At 49.4% G+C, this 12,536-nt stretch overlaps 1 protein-coding gene across 1 annotated transcript in view; it reads right to left on the bottom strand.

The window, feature by feature from the left end:
• LOC127199491 (protein S100-A2) overlaps nucleotides 1–12,536 on the bottom strand; it is a 284,365-nt gene that overhangs the window by 205,598 nt on the left and 66,231 nt on the right. The gene's annotated exons all lie outside the window — the stretch shown is intronic.

Genomic DNA, 12,536 nt, shown 5'->3' with positions numbered 1-12,536 from the left:
CCTGTTCTTTCTCTGCCCTCTGCTTCCAAAAGAGTGACCTTCAACTTTGTTGTTGTTGTTACTGCTTGTTTGTTTGAGATGGAGTTTCTCTATGTAGACCAGGCTGTCCTGGAACTCACTCTGTAGACCTGGCTGGTCTAAAATTCAGAGAGATCTGCCAACCTAGTACTAAGATCAAAGGCATGCACCACCACCACCCAGCTAATTTTACACTTTTAATTGAAAAGATCACAGAATTCCCAGCAGAGCTAAATTTTTAAGAGTCCCAACAAACTTTTGCTTCTGTGGGTTGTTATCTGTTGATACTGGCCTCATTAAAAATTAAGGCAAAAAGAAGCAAGCCTGTAATCCCAGCTACTTACTGAGGCTGACATCAGGAACATCAAAGGTTCAGAGCCACCAGCCTGGGCTACAAAATTAGTTCGGGTCCAGCCTGGACAACTTAATGAGCTCTTATCCCAAAAAAATAAACTGCCCTAGATGTTGCCTCACACCTGAAATTTCAATATTTTGGAGTCTGAGTCAGGAGGATTGCTGTGAGTATGAGGCCACCCTGGGCCACATTCCAAGCCAGCCTGAAACTTTTTCTCAGAAGAGTTGGGTTGGGATGTGGTTCAGCTGACAGAGTGCTTTCCTAGGGTGCATGAAACTCTGGGTTCTGTGTTGGAGCCAGAGGCAGGAAGTTCAAGGTCAGCCTTGGCCACATAGTAAGTTCAAGGCCAGCACGGGCTACGTGAGGCTATCTTAAAAACAAATTCAAACAAAGTATTATTGAGGTATCTCACTGGCTGAAGGCTTGCTTAGCATAGACAAAGCCCTGCATAAATTCTCTATATCACTAAATAAGGAAAAAAGTCCTTATTCCTATATTTTATTTCATGATGAATCTTTTATATGTTTAATTTATTTTACTATGTAGAAGGAGATTTTTATGTTTTTGGTTTTTAGTTTAGTTTTCCGAGAGAGGGAACAGGGTTTCTCTGTGTAGCCCTGACTGTATTGGAACTCACTCTGTAGACCAAACTGGCCTCAAACTCACAAAGATCCACCTGCCTCTGCCTCCTGAGTGCTGGAATTAAAGGTGTGCACCACCACTGCCTGCCTCTGGTTGCTTTTTGAGTAAATGTGTGCCCAGAGGCCGGAAGACAACCTCTGTCATCTTCAGAAATACCATCCACCTCTTTAATTTGCTTTTTTTAGATTTATTTTACTTTATGTGTATTGAATATTTTGCCTGCTTGTATGTTTATGCACATGTGTGTACCTAGTACCCACTGAGGCCAGGAGGAGGCTCTGTATCCCCTGGAATTGAGTTACAGATGCTCATGAGCCACCGTGTGGGTGCTGGGAACTAAACCTGAGTGCTCTGCAGGAGCAGCCAATGCTCTTAACTGCTGAGCCTTCTGTGCATGAGATAGTCTCTGGCTAGCCTGGAGCTTGGCAATTAGGCTCCCCTGGCTGGCCAGTGAGTACTGTCTCCCTCCCCGTCCCCAGTGCTAGGATAGCAAGTGTGGCCCTTAAGCTTTCAAGGCAAACATTTTACAGAATGAACCATCTCCCCACACCAACAAGGGCATTCCCAAGAGAAATGGGTCTTTTCAGTGGGTGATCATTAGTTTGAGCCACTGCCTTGAATCAGGTAATATGTTGGTATTAAGATCACACCGGGAGTGGCGGCCCGCGCCTTTAATCCCAGCACTCGGGAGGCAGAGGCAGGCGGATCTCTGTGAGTTCGAGGCCAGCCTGGTCTACAAAAAGAGGCCAGGACAGCCAGGACTCTGTGTAACAGAGAAATCCTGTCTCTCAAACCCGCCGCCTTCTCCGCCAAGAAAAAAAGATCACACATCACCTCATCTACCTCTGAAAGAATTTTGGGGTCTCCCAAGCCCTCCAGGTCATATACAGTAAGCTAACATAATTGGTAGTCTCAATCACAGAGGCCTAGGAGCCAGGAAGTAGGTTAGGTTACCCCTCCTCTACTTTTCTGGCTTCATAGTGCTAAGCAGACCCTGCGCCTCGGACAAGTGCTCCACCACCAAGCTTTAGTGCCAGCCCTCTGGTTTTAAGACACAGTCTTGCCAGCCTGGAGTTTGGTCTCAGAATGTTAGACCAAATCAATTCTTTTATTTTTATATTTGTTATTATTATTTTAGATTTCAAATTTTTACGAGTGTTTGGCCTGCCTGCATGTATATATGTACACCGAATACATGCCTGGTCTCAAGAGGGTGACGGTCCCCTGGAACTGGAGTTACAGATGGCTGTGAGCCACCATGCCGCTGCCAGAAATAGGACCTGGCTGCCAGTGCTCTTAGCTGCAGAGCCATCTTTCCAGGCCCTCCTGGAGCCTTTTGTTGCGTCTTCTATAACGCTTTAAAGAGTTTTGCTTCTTTTGTGTGCACTGGTAGGGGGTTAGACTCACACAACCCACAGCATCTATGTGGAGGTCAGAGGACGACTTTGCCGGATTCGCTTCAGGGAAGCGCCTTTACCTGTTGAGCCATCGGACTGGCCCCTAGGGATCCCCTCAAAGCTCAGCTGTGTCGTGGGAGCGATGTTATTTCTCCTCTGTACACTCTAGCCCCCTATGCTGTTGATGTAGGCAAGGCCGACTTCACCGGCTGACCCTCGGCAGGCCTGGAGATGCCCTGCAGTTGCTGTAGTGCTTGCCCAGCATGCATGAAGACACAGGTCCAGCTCTGACACTGCAGAAGGGGGCTAAGCGTGGTGATCCGGGGCTCTTAGTTCCACCATTCTCGCGACATGAAGGTGGTCGTCCTCAGCCATCAAGTGAGAGGACAGTCTGGGCCACGTGGTAACCTGTCAAAAATAAGTAAATAAACCAAGTCTGGATCCCCTGTTCCCAGCTCCGCCCACCTTCCTAAGCCCATCAGGCAAGAATGTGTGTGCGCGCTCGCGCGGCGGGGAGAGGTGTAGCTTCACTTCCCCCACAGGGAAGCAAAGTGCCAGACATTTCTTCAGTACCATCCATCAAACACAGACAGGCCTCTGCCCTGACCTCCCAGTCCTCTTCCTGCAGTCTGCCAAGAAGGACCTGAAAGAATGGTGGAAGACCAGGAGCGTGGCGGCCTGGCTAGCAGGCAGGCAACGCTCCTCCCTCCGCACACTAAAAGGTGGCTTTGGAGAGCCATGTGATCTACTGAGAGAGGGCGCCTACGTGGTCGGATGCTACCCACCAGCCTCGCTCGGATAAAATGGTTGCCCCGGCAACCACAGCAGGCTCAACTTTCCTGTGGGCCCTGCCTTAGCCCTTGTAACTCCCACGCCCAACTCCTCTTCCCAAGAACTGTAAACAGCCCCCCAAAGAGAAGCTATGATGCAACTATGGGGGCCTGTGAGGTGCTGATCCCAGAGGCCTGAGCCATCCAGAGAGACTGAGATGAGGTGGGGAAGGGGGTGGGGAGCTGGATGACTGAGGAGTTCCAGCAAGACAATTCTAGGAAATCGCCGGTCAGATCCTTCCGGGGCAGCCAGGCTCCAGCGGGCACTAGGAGGGGAGGGGGCTGGGAGGGGGAGCCCTGAGGAGACGCCAACGGAGTAGTAGATGATTTCTGCAACCCCAGAGCTTTCACTGGAACTGAGGAGATTTCCTTCCGGAGTTAGGCCCCTGAAGGCAGGAAGAACTGGAAAAACCATTATTGACTGGGGGGGGGGGGGGGGCGAGGGGGGGGCAAGACCTCCCCTCCCCTAAGCTGAGCTCCCGCCCACGTGGGAGGGGCTGTCTAGCCTCAGCGTTTCCTGGGCTGTCCATCCTGATGGGTTAGGAGGAGGGGTGGACCGAGGCAGCAGGGTTTCCCTGGAGTGTGATTTGTGTAATAACAACAGCAGCAACAATTGGCATTCAGCTGCGCCTTACTGTTGACAAAGGCCTTCACAGACTTTATCTCATCAGCCCACGTGACACCCCTGAGAGGGGAGGGTAGGCCAAGCAGGCCACCCAAGGGCGTAGGAAGGCCCTGCCTGGGTCCAGTTGTGAGGAGGAGGGCCCACAGCTCCAGCAAGGGCAGGACATGGAAAAGCCAGTGCTGACATAAGCAGGCAAATATCCTCCCAGTGTTTGTTTTCCCTACGTCAAAGAGCTCGGCTAATTTCTTATAGTGGTACATTTAGTAATATTTCTACAAAATAATTTATACCTTTACAGACATGCCTATGAAATCTAATTAATGGCAGAGACCAGTTTTGTGGCCTTGAAGTCACTTTTAAATTAAGTTGCAGGAACCATAAAAATATTTTTAAACTAACCGTTTTTGTTTTTGTTTTAAATGCCTTCAAGAAGATTTAATCTCTCTGGGTTGGAATGCAACTAAGATGAAGAAAGAAGGGTTGGGAATGCTGATAAACTCGGTGTTGCACAAAGCGATGAGGGTGTGAAACTGCACGTTTGCTGGAGGACACAGGCCTGTGCTGTCGACAGCAGCTGGAGGACATCCCTTCCCCTTTAGGGACCTCCGTTCACTTAAAGCTGGATCCTTGACTACTCTGCAGAAAAGAATTTCAGAACAAGCCAAGGGGAAGCAAAGTTAGTGAGTTTATTAAGTAGCGTTATATAGGGAAAGGACTGTACAGGACCGTATGCAATCCAGAGGCCAGAGACGTAGGCTCTCCTGGACTCTTTGTAGACCAGGCTGGCCTCGAACTCACAGCGATTCACCTGCCTCTGCTTCCCGAGTGCTGGGATTAAAGGCGTGCGCCACCACGCCCGGCTGGTTTATTTTATTTTTGATCATGTATATGTGTGGATATCTGCACCTGAGTACGGGTGCCAGGAGAGGCCAGAAGTCAGATTCTCTGGAGTTGGCGCCTGTACTCAGCTGCATATATCCACATATATTTACACATAATCATTATAATATTGAGGTGGCTCAGATCTTTGGCCCAAAGTAGGGTCACTTAAGACACCAAGATGAATGACCCAAGTGGGACCCAGCCCCTTCTGGGAAATGGAAACTGAGCATTCTGCAAATTCTCAGAACCTGCTGATGAGTCTACGCAGAAAAGACTGATTATAATCTCCTGCTATCCCCAAGGCCACTCCCATCCCCCACCCCTCATACAATTTGGCTTACTGCATACAGTCTCTTTTACCTGCAACAGTTTCTTTTCCTTAATGCTCCAGCTCAGGTCTTCCACCAGAGTAAAACCACCTATAAAACCCAAACTGCCCCCTTTGACAGGGCTATCCACCCTTTTCTTTGCCTGTCAGCCTCAGCCCAGCTCTCATGGTGTGGTTTTTTCGTTAAGCCACACAATATTAAAATATGTTCTCTTAAAAACTCATCTCAGCAGAGGCAGGCGGATCGCTGTAAGTTCAAGGCCAGCCTGGTCTATAAAGCATGTCCAAGACAGCCAAGGCTACACAGAGAAACCCTATCTGAAAAACAAAAACAAAACTCATCTCAGGCCTGGTATGGTGACAGGCCTGTAATTCTTGCACTTGGGTAACAGAGGCAGATGGATTGCTGTGAGTTCGAGGCCAGCCTGGTCTACAAAGGGAGTCCAGGACAGCCAAGACTACACAGAGAAACCCTGTCTAGAAAAAATAAAAACAGAGGTATAGCCTTGTTGGAAGAGATGGGCCACAGGAGGTGGGCTTTGAGGCTTTAAAAGCCTATGACATTCCTAGTTAGCACTCTCTCTGCCTCCTGCTTGTGGATCATATGTGAGCTCTCAGCAACTGCTCTAGGCACACCTGCCTGCCTGTTGCCTGCCTGCCTGCCTGCCTGTTGCCTGCCTATTGCCTGCCTGCCTGCCTGCCTGCCTGCCTGCCTGCTGCCTGCCTGCCTGTTGCCTGCCTGCTGCCTGCCTGCCTGCCTGCTGCTGCCTGCTGCCTGTCTGCCTGCTGCTGCCTGCTGCCTGTCTGCCTGCTGCTGCCTGCCTGCCTGCCGCCTGCCTGCCTGCCACCTGCCTGCCTGCCTGCTGCCTGCCTGGCTGCCTGCCACCTGCCTGCCTGCTGCCTGCCTGCCTGCCTGCCTGCTGCCTGCTTGCCTGCCTGCCTGCCTGCCTGCCACCTGCTTGCCTGCCTGCCTGCTGCCTGCCTGCCTGCTGCCTGCCTGCCTGCCTGCCTGCTGCCTACCTGCTGAAAAGCCTGAAAAACAAGGTCAAGCTCGGGGCCATTTGTCCCCTGCCCTAGTTCCAAGAACCATCAAAACAAAACACCACCTGCAGCTCTAGGAAAACACCCCAGAAAGCCACCACAGGGCCCGCTCTCTGTCCCCAGTTAACCCAGCCGAGCCAATCATCCTGCTCACATACCTCAGATACAGCAGCCTAACCAATCAGTTTAAAGGTCAGTCCTCCCTCCTGGCTTATGGTTTTAGCCTTTATAAGCAGTCTGTAACAGCTACCCGGGGTCCTTTGCCTCCTGAGTGCTGAGGGACCCTGACACATCAACAATTGGGACTTCTGGTGTGTCAGTAATAAATTTTACCTATACCTCTCAGCTGGTGTGACTTGAGTGGTTTCTCACGGTGACCCCCTTACCGAATTGGACTCCCAGGGTCCAACACTGCCTGCTACCTGCCTGCCTGCCTGCCTGCCTGTTGCCTGCCTGCTGCCTGCTGCCTGCCTGCCTGCCTGACTGCTTGCTTGCTGCCAAACTCCCCACCACAATGACCGTGGACTCTAACCCTTTGGAACTGTGATCCCCAAATTAAATATTTTCTCTTATAAGTTGCCTTGTTCATAGTGTCTTATCATCACAGCACTAAAAAGTAAGACATTGCTGGGCATGGTGGCACACACCTTTAATCCCAGCCCTAGGGAGGCAGAGGCAGGCAGCTCTCTGTCTGGGCTACGAAGTGAGTCCATGACAGCCAGGGATACACAGAGAAACCCTGTCTCTAAAACAAACAAACAAACAAAGAGTAAAACAGTGTGTGTCTGCATGAGGGCATGTACACATAAGTGTGCCTTCCAATGGAGTCTAGAGGCAACTGATTTCCCTGGAGCTGGAGCCACCAGTGGTTATGACCCTCAGCATAACCAAACTCTGGTTCTCTGAAAGAGCAGAAAGTGCTCATAACACCTAAAAAGGTGTTGTTTTTTAAATTTGTATTGTGTGTATGCACACGTCACTACGTTCTTATAGAAATCAGGAGAATTGGTTTTTACCTTCTCCTGCTGCTGTCAGGCTTGGCAGCAAGAGCCTGTATGGCTGAGCCATTTCATTAGCACCTCAACTTTACATTTTGCAAAAAGAAGTTGTCTTAAATATTAGACATGTTTTAAATATTGGCACCATTTCTCACTAAGACTGTCTTATAGAAGTAAAAATGCTGGGGCCCAGGAGTTGGCCCAGTGTGTTAAAGTGCTCACCATAACAAGCCTGATCACGCATGTTTGATCTGCAGAACACACAAAATGCTGGGTGCAGTGGCCTAGCGCACTGTCTCAGCACTCTTACATTGAGATAGGAGGAGGCCTTCAAAAACTTGTCCTCTGACCTCTACACACGTGACATCGCACTTGTGCATGCCACACTCACACACAGAGAACTCTAAACAATACGTAGAAATGTTAGCTGGCTCCGCTGGCACAGAACAATGGTCCCACCACTTGGGAGGTGAAGGCAGGAAGGCTGAAGTTCGTGGTCACTGTTGGCTATCCATGGCGTTCAAAGGCAGCCGGGAGGAGGAGGAAGAAATGGGTGAGAGAGGAGAAAGGAGGGAAAGAAGAAAGGAAATGCTAGAAAGAACAAAAGAGAGGGAGGCCCGTATCATGGTTGGGACCTACAGCCAGAGGGAGGAGAATGACCTAAGAATCTAGAATTAGGAGAAAAAGCAGAGGTCATGTGTAGTCCAATAGTCCAGAGAGGTTCTAATCCTTTTTCTTTTCTTTTTTTTTTTTTAATATTTATTTATTATTTTGTATACAGTGCTCTGCCTGCATGTACACCTGCACACCAGATCTCACTATAGATGGTTGTGAGCCACCATGTGGTTGCTGGGGATTGAACTCAGGACCTTTGGAAGAACAGCCAAGTGCTCTTAACCTCTGAGCCATCTCTCCAGCCCCTCTAATCCTTTTTCAAAGCAGCTATGAGGGTGTGGTGGCACACTCTGATTTGGAAACATGGAAAAGGGTGGCTCAGAAGTTCAAAGTCTCCAGAGGCAGAGGCAGGTGGATCGCTGTGAGTTCTACACCAGCCTGGTCTACAAAGCGAGTCCAGGACAGCCAAGGCTAACACAGAGAGACCCTGTCTCGAAAAATCATAAACAAAAACAAAAAAAAGTTCAAGGTCATTCTCAACTACAAAATAGCCAAGAAAACAGCTGTGGGTTTCTAGGTTGTACTGGAAAGTTCCAGAAGTTTGGAGTAGTAAGATCATGGTTTTTATTGGTTTGTTTGTTACAAAGGACTCAAGGCCAGGCTGGTTTGAAACTTTGTAGGTAAGGATGGCCTTGGCCTCTGGTCCTCCCTCCTCTACTCCTGTGTGTTAGACTAGGTGTGCACTACCATTTTCAGTTTGTTTGTTTGTTTGGTTGGTTGGTTCTTGGTTTTTTGTTTTGTTTTGTTCAGTGCTGGGGATGGCTCTGTACATGCTACCAACTGAGTCACATCCTCACCCCAGACCATGCTATTTTTAAACAGCTGTAACTAGACTCTTCTTCCTGAATTAAGGAGATGCTGCAATCCTTAAGAGTTCCTTTGGAGGGCTGGCGAGATGGCTCAAAGGTTAAGAACACTGGCTGTTCTACCAAAGGTCCTGAGTTCAATTCCCAGCATCCACATGGTGGCTCACAGCTATCCATAATGAGGCTCGGCACGCTCTGCTGGCTCACGTGCAGGCACAACACTGTATACATAATAAATATATAAATAGTTCCTTTGGAGCCAAGTGTAGTGGCACACACCTTTAATCCCAGCACTTGGGAGGCAGAGGCAGGTTGATGTCTGTGAGTTAGAGGCCAGCCTGGTCTACAAAGTGAGTCCAGGACAGACAGGGCTACACACAGAGAAACAGTGTCTCAAAAAAAAAAAATTATTATTATTTTTTTTTTTTTTTTGGTTTTTCGAGACAGGGTTTCTCTGTGTAGCCTTGACTGTCCTGGACTCGCTGTGTAGTCCAGGCTGGCCTCAAACTCACAGTGATCCACCTGCCTCTGCTTCCCAAGTGCTGGGATTAAAGGCATGCGCCACCATGCCCAGCTAAAAATTTTTTTAAAAATAAAAAATAAAAGAGTTTCTTTGGAAGGAATGTTTTTGTTTATAGAAAAGAATTCTTAAGCTGGTATGGCAGTGCACATCTTTCATCTCAGTAGTTGGCAAGGGGGTGCAGGGGGGGGGGACCAGGCGGATCTCTGAGTTCAAGGCCAGCCTGGTCTAAAGAGTGAGTCCCTGGGACTGGAGAGTTGGCTCAGTGGTTAAGAGCACTGTCGGACGCCGGGCGTGGTGGCGCACGCCTTTAATCCCAGCACTCGGGAGGCAGAGGCAGGCGAATTGCTGTGAGTTCGAGGCCAGCCTGGTCTACAAAGTGAGTCCAGGATGGCCAAGGCTACACAGAGAAACCCTGTCTCGAAAAACCAAAAAAAAAAAAAAAAAAAAAAAAAAAAGAGCACTGTCGGCTCTTCCAAAGGTCCCAGGTTCAATTTCCAGCACCCACATGGCAGCTCACAGCTATCTGTAACTCCAAGATCTGACACCCTCACACCAGTATACGTAAATTAAAAAAAAAAAAAAAAAAAGAGTGAGTCCCAGGACAACCAGGGCTACACAGAGAAAGCCTGTCTGAAAAAACAAACAAACCAAAAAGTTTGCTCCTGTGCAAGGAAAGAGTTCTTGGGGGATGGGGTTTCAGCCACACCAGCCCTGGGCAATCTTTGGCCCTATCCTTGGTCCTTACTTTACTTTTATTTTGAGACACTCCCTCATTAATTTGCCTAAACTGGGCAGTTATTTGTAGCACAGGTAAGCCTACAAATACCAAACCATAGAGAAACAAAATATAGGAAAATTAAAAATTTGAAAATAAAATAATAAATGAAATGGAAAACACCAGGTATGGTGTAATAAGCCTATAATCCCCACACTTAGGAGGCAGAATCAGGAATGTTGGTATGTTTTTTGTTTGTTTGGTTGGTTTTGTTTTGTTTTTGTTTTTTTGAGACAGGGTTTCCCTGTGTAGTCCTTGCTGTCCTGGAACTCACTCTGTAGACCAGGCTGGCCTCAAACTCAGAGATCCACCTGCCTCTGCCTCCTGAGTGTTGGGATTAAAGGCGGGTGCTGTGCCGCCACCACCTGGCAGAAAGATCTTGAATTAAAGGCCAGCATTAGCTACATAGCAAGCCTGTTTGTATCCTTTTTTTGTTTTTTTTTGAGACAAGGTTTCTCTGTGTAGCCTTGGCTGTCCTGGACTCGCTTTGTAGTCCAGGCTGGCCTCAAACTCACAGCGATCCACCTGTCTCTGCCTCACAAGTGCTGGGATTAAAGGTGCAACTTATTTTATTAGTCCATTTTTCACTTATAATGAAACACCCAAGACTGTGTGTAAAGAAAAGGTTGGAGAGGTGGCTGAGCTTAGTGGTGGGGGCACTGGCTGCTCTTCCAGAGGGTGGCTGAGCTTAGTGGTGGGGGCACTGGCTGCTCTTCCACAGGGTGGCTGAGCTTAGTGGTGGGGGCACTGGCTGCTCTTCCACAGGGTGGCTGAGCTTAGTGGTGGGGGCACTGGCTGCTCTTCCACAGGGTGGCTGAGCTTAGTGGTGGGGGCACTGGCTGCTCTTCCACAGGGTGGCTGAGCTTAGTGGTGGGGGCACTGGCTGCTCTTCCACAGGGAGGCTGAGCTTAGTGGTGGGGGCCCTGGCTCTTCTCCCAGAGGACCTGGTTCTGCTCTCAGCACCCACATGCACAGACATGGTACACATACATATGTGCAGGCAAAATACTCATACACATAAAAATAAATACATAATAAATAAATAAAGTGGCTCAGTAGCTTACATCTGTCAGTGGGCAGCTGAAGCAAGAGGAATGCTGAGAACCAGAGGCAGCCTGGGCTAACACATGGCCAGGCCAGCCTGCGCTGCATAGTGCCATCGTACGGTGGGGAGCCAAGTAAGCGCTGAGTGAATGCAGTCCTGAGTAAACGAGTATTGTTCACATGTCACAGACCAAAACCTCTGGCCCCAAAGCCTTCCGCCTCCCCCCCCCCCCCCCCCCCCTGCCCTTCCCGGCCCCGCCCAACCTCTGAGTGAGGCTCAGAGACAGCAAAGCCTTCCTCTGGTCCTAGTGCAAATGTTGTCGCTGTGTGCAGAAAATGTCCACTGTAGCCTCTTCCCCCCATGACGTTTAGGACTTGAAGACTGCTCCCTGCAGACACTCCTTCTGCCAAGATTAACTAAACCTGTCCCCTGGGTTCACCTGTACACCGTAAATCCTGCCTCCTTGACTCAGCTGCAAGCAATGACCCTGCCTCCCTATCCAACAGTATATACTAAACACACTGAACTTTTGGGGTGCTGTGGCTTCTCCATCAGAGAGCCCAGTCCACCTTATCCTAGCTTGTGTCTGTACCTGCGTGTCAGTCATTCCTTCATTCCCTCTACATCCAGCCAGGGCAATATGGTGAGAACCCATATCAAAACAAAAACAACAAATAAAATCATGAAAACACCACCATTATAACCATGTTTATCTCCAACCATGTCTGAACTCCACCTCTACACACTCCTTTCCTAACCTGGAATGGTGATTCATGTTCAACACCTGAGCCCTGGAAGGGTGCATCAGAACATACTGAGCACCCTGACACGCAGTGAGGAAATGCTTGCTCAGCATGCACACAGCCAGGTTCAATCCATAGCTCTGCCCTCATCAATTAATCCCAAATCCGATATGCATTCCCAATATGCTAGCTAGTTTTTGCTTTTGTCAATTTGACTAGAGTCCCTTGGAAAGAGGGAACCGAAGCTGAGGCGTTGCCTCCATCAGACCAGTCAGTGGGTAATCCTGTGGGTGCATATTCTTTTTTTGTTTTTGTTTTTGCTTTTCGAGACAGGGTTTCTCTGTGTAGCTTTGGCTGCCTGGACTCACTTTGTAGACCAGCCTGGCCTCGAACTCACAGCGACCCGCTTGCGTCTGCCTCCCGAGTGCTGGGATTAAAGGCGTGTGCTGCTGCCGCCGCTGCCTCGGCCGCCGCCACCACCGCCCAGCGATAATGATCGATGTGGGAGAGCCCTGGCCACTGTGAATAGTGCTACCCCAGGGCAGGTGCAGCAAGATCTGGGGAGCAAGCTGGGAGCAACTTCCCTCCCAGGGCTCTGCTTCAGTTCCTGCCTTGGCTTCCTGCCCTGGCCTTCCTCAGTGGACGGAAGCCAAATAAGCCTTTCCCCTCTGAAGCTGCTTTTGGTCGGCATTTGATGACAACAGGAGAAACTAGTACAGAGCGATCACGGCTCTTGCCGAGGACCCGAGTTCAGCTCCCAGCCCCATGGTGAGTAACTCACGACCACCTGTAACTCCAGCACCAGGGGACCATCTCTTCTAGCACCCAACGGTAACTGTGTCCACAACGTAAA

This window comes from Acomys russatus, chromosome 15 (assembly GCF_903995435.1).
Source record: "Acomys russatus chromosome 15, mAcoRus1.1, whole genome shotgun sequence".
Classification (NCBI taxonomy): domain Eukaryota; kingdom Metazoa; phylum Chordata; class Mammalia; order Rodentia; family Muridae; genus Acomys; species Acomys russatus.
Note: the sequence above shows the minus strand (reverse complement) of the source record. Positions and strands in the feature narration are given on the sequence as shown.